Here is a 5,251-nt window from a genome sequence, read left to right on the forward strand (position 1 = left end):
AAGCCAGACGATCCATCTCAAAAGCCGGAGCTACTCCAAGACTAAGATCTCTCTCAGAATTCCTTCAGGGGTTTTAGAGTTTTCTTTATGTTTTGTTATTTTCATACTCTTGAGATGTACTCTTATTTTATTATGAACTAAACCCTTTAGATACCTAAGGGGGATAAAACCTATGATATCTTCTTATTATTATCTAAACTGTATGATAAAACTTGATTTGTTCTTAAGTATGTGTTTTTAATGCTTGAGTTAATATTCCGGGTATTAATTTATGATTTGATGTGCTTATGCGGAGGAGAAATAGACCCTGCCAAAGAGTAGATTTGGCATAAGTAAGCGGAGTTGATCGAATGCCTAGAAATAAGGTTACGAGATTTTACCAGATTAGGGTGAAACCTAATATGGGAGTCCATAGAGTGATTTACTGCTTCCCTAGGGGTTTTAATTAAGAAAGAAATTTCGATTAATTCAACTGAGGGTTAGACGTTATTAGTCTCGAAAGGGACAATAACATAGGTTAGGGAGTCTCACGGATCAAGTTAAGTGAATAAATCGTCCGGTTCAGAGTCAGATAACAAGTGAAATCTCGGTGGATTCCTCCTAGGGTGTCATTTTTATCAATTGCTTTTCTTCAAGTCTTTTTCCAAATTTTCTCTTCGCTTTAATTAAATCAGTTAATTAGTTTAAATAATTAGTTAATTAAAACAAACCCTTTTATTCTTAGGCTAGATAATAAAAAGATAGTTATTACTAGTACTTTTGGTTACCTTGGGTACGATATCCCGGTCTTGCCATTACTATACTATTGTTCGATAGGTGCGCTTGCCTTTTTGTCGTGATAATAGTTAGTCTAGGTTTGATCTTCATTATAAATATTTATTACTTGTTACGAATCACGCGATCAAGTTTTTGGCGCCGTTGCCGGGGAACTGAAATATTAGGAGCACTAAATTTTTATTACTTTAGCCATTTATTTTTCTTGCAATTTTATTTTATTTTATTTTATTATTTATTAATTTACTTTTTCTCTCTCTTGGCAAGTTTTTATAGTTTATGACTAGAAGAAACCCATCAGGACCACTACTTTTTGACGAAGAAATCGATCGTACAATTCGCAAAAATCAAAGCGAAATAAGGCATAATTTACACCACACGAAGAACGAGCGAGAAGACGATACTCAAACCCCAACCGAAGAGATGGCCGAAAACCCAGGCGATCAGCTGCCTCCTACAATTGCATCTAATCAAAATCCTACTCCACGTACTATGTATGATTATGCTAAACCTTCTTTAACAGGAACTGAGTCTAGTATAGTTAGACCTACTATTGCTGCGAATAATTTCGAACTAAAACCTAACACAATTCAGATGAAACAGCAGCTTGTTCAGTTTGATAGTTTGCAGGATGAGGATCCCAACACGCACTTGGCGAATTTTCTTGAATTTTGTGATACATTCAAAATCAATGGCGTTTCTGATGATGCCATTCATCTTCGGTTATTTCCCTTTTCACTGAGAAACAAATCTAAACAGTGGTTGAACTCGTTACCATAAAGGTCTATCACTACTTAGGAACAAATGACCGAGAAGTTTTTAATAAAATATTTTTCGCCTGCTAAAACAGCTAAATTGCGTAATGATATCTCTTCTTTTGTGCAGATGGATTTAGAAACACTTTATGATGCATGGGAGAGATACGAGGACTTACTGAGAAGGTGCCCTCGCCATGGGTTACTGCTTTGGCTGCAAGTTCAAACGATCTACAATGGTGTGAATCCCTCGACAAGACAAATGATTGACGCAGCTGCTGGCGGAAATATCAACAATAAAACACCAGAAGATGCTTATGAATTCATAGAGGAGATGTCACTAAACAACTATCAGTGGCAAGTTATGAGGACAAAGCCAACGAAAACAGCCAGCGCCTATAACATCGATTCAGTCACCATGCTCTCTAATCAGGTAGAACTTCTCAATAAAAAGATTGATAGTTTTCTTGGTTCTACGCAGGTACATCCAGTAATAAGGTGTGACTCAAGCGGAGGAGGTGTACATACAGAATACCAATCCTTCAATCCTACAACTGAAGAGGAACAAGTCAACTATATGGGTAATAATAACTTTAGATCTCAAAAAAACCTAGACAATAATACTTATAATGCAGGTTGGAGGAACCACCCCAATTTTTCCTGAGGAGGTCCAGGAAATCCAAAGCCACAAAATCCTCAGGGTTTTCAACAGCCACCTTATCAATAAGAAAAAAAACCAAACCTTGAAGAGATGCTTTCTAAATTCATCTCGGTGTCAAAAACCTGTTTCCAAAATACCGAGACAGCACTTAAGAATTAACAAGCATCGATCCAAGGACTCGAAACTCAGATAGGCCAGCTGTCCAAACTTATCTTCGAATAACCACAAGGTAGCCTACCAAGTAATACTAAACCTAATCCGAGGGAACAGCTTAATGTAATTAGCACTCAAGGTAAGGAAGGATTCATTGCACCTGAGGCAGAAATACAGCAAGACAACGCGATGAACAAAGGACGAGGAGAGGTAAACAATAATGATCCCAAATAGGTAAGTACAACTCATGAACCTTGTGTGCCATATCCTAAAGCGATGACGAAAGACAGAACAGAAGAACAATTCAGTAAGTTTGTCAAACTCTTAAAGAAATTACATATTAACTTACCATTTATTGAAGTTCTTTCGCAGATGCCCAACTAGCAAAATTCTTAAAGGAACTTCTGAGCAATAAAAGGAAATTAGACGCTGCATCACATGTGGAACTCAATGCAGTCTGCTCAGCTATTCTAAAGAATGAGCTACCTAACAAATTGAAAGATCCAGGGAGTTTTACAATTCATTGTTTAATTGGTAGTCTATCTATGAATAATGCTTTAGCTGATCTAGGGGCAAGTATAAATGTTATGCCATATAAAATGTTTAAACAACTAGGTCTCGGTAAACCCAAATAGACTAGGATGAGCATACAATTGGCTGACAAAATAGTTAGATTTCCTAAGGGTATTATTGAAGACGTTCTCATTAAAATTGATAAATTTATTTACCCATTAGACTTCGTTGTCTTAGATATTGATGAGGATAACGAGGTACCTTTAATTTTAGGATGACCATTTTTAGCAACTGCCAGAACCATTATTAATGTAGGCACATGAGAGCTAACACTTCATGCAGGTGACGACGCAGTAACACTCCAAGCACGCGACTCAGTCAAAACCTCTAAGACTCAAGATAATGCAAAAAAAATTGTCGATGATAAAACTAATATTCAATCGTCCTTGCAGGAACTTCCTCGAACCAAGACAACAGAGACAGTGCGCTACTATCATGAAGAGAACAAAGACGTCCATGAAGAACGAAGACTACGGATAGAGGAGCTAGACGAATGGCGAGAACACAAACCGAGAACACATGATAAATTGAAACTACGCAAACACAAGCCCGATACCTCTCCTAATCAACTTCAGGTCGGCGATACAGTCTTACTAGATGCCATTGATCCTCACATTGTCACTACCACACCAAATGAGAAAATCCCTCTTACGGTACTTAGTATTTTTCCATTCGGTACAGTGGAGGTGAGTCATCCCAAGTTCGACACTTTTAAGGTAAACAACACCCGTTTAAAACCTTATTTTAAAATTGACAACAGGAATGAGGAGTATGAACTCCTCGAACCACCATGACCATTCAACAGAGAGGTAAGTCGAGCTTAGACTATAAATAAGCGCTTCTCGGAAGGCAATCTGAGCACTAACATATTTTGATTTCTTTATTTTTATTTTCTCACACTTCGAATCAATTAGCTTAATCTTTGGATTGCAAAGTTTTTTCAGCACACACGGCCAGGTACACGGGCGTTCCTACAGCCGTGGCCAAACAGGAGAAGCGACACTGTCGTGCGATACGGCCGTGTTGAAGCAGGACATGATTTCCTCAAAACACGGGGTGCGCTAAATCCCCACGGCCATGCGACATGGCCGTGGGTGAACTTGCTAGGAACACACGGGCGTGGGAATGAAAACCTACGGGCATGTCAGAGACAAGGCTCAATTCTGTTTCTTCGACACGAGCGTGTGACACGCCCATACCATTCAGTCGTGTACAACAATATATGGGCGTGCTACTATAACACACGGGCGTGGGAGAAGCGAACCAAGCTAGGCATGGCTGTGCGACATGGCCTGCGACATGGCCGTGCGACATGGCCGTGTGCCACACACGCCCAAGACACACGGGCGTGGGACAGTAGCCAGGCATGACCTAAATTGAAAAATTCAAAAAACACGGGCTCACACTCAAAGCACACAAGCCTAGCCCTAGGCCGTGTGACCCTCCTCTATATAAACAAACCACTGTTCATCTTCTTCCCCCTTTCAAAACCCTAGCCGAAAACTTCTCCTCCCCACTCCCTAATCCTTATTCCGGCCACCATTCCCATGATTGTCACTTCTCCAACCCTTAAACCACCCTACAATCCATTCCCCTTGCATTAATCCCCACTTTCCCCTCTCTATACCCTCCATTTTTCATCCACATGGCTATACCCCCGTGTCACACGCCCGTGCTCGACATCAACAAACTCGTGCGCCACCATACAATAGCCTTTGGTTCACTTTCTCAACTTTATTTTTCCAATTTGTATTGCTACGATAGTATTCTACATGCTTTACATAGATATTATACTATTTTACTTTAGACAAGTTAGGAATTTCCTTTAAGTTTTTCTATATTTGAATTATTTAAGCCACTAAATAGCATATACTAGTTTTGGGCCACTTGCTTAACTACTGATGTACCTGGATTCTATCACTGCTCATATATTTTCAGGTACATTATATCGTCATCAAGAGGAAAGAAGGCTGCGGTCACAGCCTCAAAGAGACGTAGGGCACCGGGTTCTTCCTCGGTGCGTGCTACAGCCGAAGTTTGACACCCGTTCCTTAACTTTCCACAAGCTTCGCAGGAGGAGCTATTTCAAATACTACATGCACGACCCATCACCACAGGTCGCTGCATCGACTGGGCTACCGTAGAGCAAGACCAGCTCGCTGACGCCATCCGCGCCCTCCTGTCCACAGACCCATGGGAACAGTTCTTCGCTATAACCGAGCCCACATATTTAGAGCTAACTTTAGAATTATGCTCTACTTTTCATTTACAGGTGGTGATGACGAACAACGACGAACCAGGCACCATTCACTTTCGATTAGGTAGTCTAGTTCAT

General features: G+C 40.3%; 1 non-coding gene across 1 annotated transcript; it reads right to left on the reverse strand.

Annotated features, from left to right (window-relative positions):
* Positions 1-1,626: 1,626 nt before the first annotated feature.
* LOC121205824 (small nucleolar RNA R71) lies at positions 1,627-1,733 on the reverse strand. Its single transcript, XR_005900897.1, has one exon. It is a non-coding gene; the product is annotated as a small nucleolar RNA R71 (small nucleolar RNA).
* Positions 1,734-5,251: the final 3,518 nt, after the last annotated feature.

Source organism: Gossypium hirsutum, chromosome A08 (assembly GCF_007990345.1).
Source record: "Gossypium hirsutum isolate 1008001.06 chromosome A08, Gossypium_hirsutum_v2.1, whole genome shotgun sequence".
In the NCBI taxonomy this organism is placed as follows: Eukaryota; Viridiplantae; Streptophyta; class Magnoliopsida; order Malvales; family Malvaceae; genus Gossypium; species Gossypium hirsutum.